Here is a 1214-nt window from a genome sequence, read left to right on the forward strand (position 1 = left end):
ATCAACTGTATTAACCTTCCTGTCAACTCAAATTTTGGCTTTGTTGATCCTCTCTATTGAATTCTTTTCTAAATAGTGTAGTTTTAATGCCTTTATATTAAACTTGCTATTGAAGTTTCTCTTCTGTCTCTAACATCTTTAGATGAGTATATAGAGCATGGATTTTTATCCTTGTTAAAGAACCAAACACATGTGCACGCGCACACACACACACACACACTCTTAAGGCTGTTTATTAACTCAGAAACAAAGTTTTGTTAAGTTATATACATTTTAAAACATTCATTATTCCTATTGTGATGTCTACTTTGACTTATAGTTTATTTAGAAGGGTATTTCTAAGTTCTAAATCCATGGGAATTCCCTATTTTAAATCCATTACTATTTTTACTTAATTCCTCTTTGATTAGAGAATATATTATTTATGATTTAAATTTCTTAGTATTTGTTAGGCCTTACTTTGTGCCTAGTATATAGTTAATTTTCATAAAGTATTCTCTCCCTGTCTTATTTTTGGTTTGTTTCTTTTTAGTTACTCAATTACATGTTTTAAAATCACCCACTATGGGGCTGGGTGAGGTGGTACAGGCCTGTAGTCCTGGCGCTCTGGGAAGCCGAGAAAAGTGGATGGATTGCTTGAGCTCATGATTTGGAGACCATCCTGAGCAAGAGAGAGATCCCTGTCTCTACTAAAAAAAAAAAAATTGGAAAAACTAGTCAGACATTGTGGCAGGTGCCTGTAGTCTCCGCTACTCCAAAGGCTGAGGTGAGAAGATCTCTTGAGCCCAAGAGATGGAAGTTGCTGTGAGCTGTGATGATGCCGTGACACTCTAGCCTGGGACAATAGAGTGAGAGTCTGTTTCAAAAGTAAATAAATAGATAAATAAATAAATATAGATAGATAGACAGATAGATAAATAAAATCTCCCAGTATATTTGTAAGGTCTATCAATTTCTCCCAGTAATAGTATCATTTTTTGTTTTCTATCTATATATTTTAGGCTATGCTAATAACTACATGAGTTAGAACTGTTCTATCTTCCTCTTGAATGGAAACTTTTGTTATGAAGTATTACACTCTATCTTCTGAAATATTACACTATATCTTTAGTAATGTTGCTTACCTTGAAATCTGCTTTGATGATAGTATATTAATAGTTCTCCCTTTTGGTTTGTACTTATAAATTATAATGTTTTTCCATTTGGTTACATTA

This window comes from Otolemur garnettii, unplaced genomic scaffold (assembly GCF_000181295.1).
Source record: "Otolemur garnettii isolate 467f Iridium unplaced genomic scaffold, OtoGar3 scaffold00173, whole genome shotgun sequence".
Classification (NCBI taxonomy): domain Eukaryota; kingdom Metazoa; phylum Chordata; class Mammalia; order Primates; family Galagidae; genus Otolemur; species Otolemur garnettii.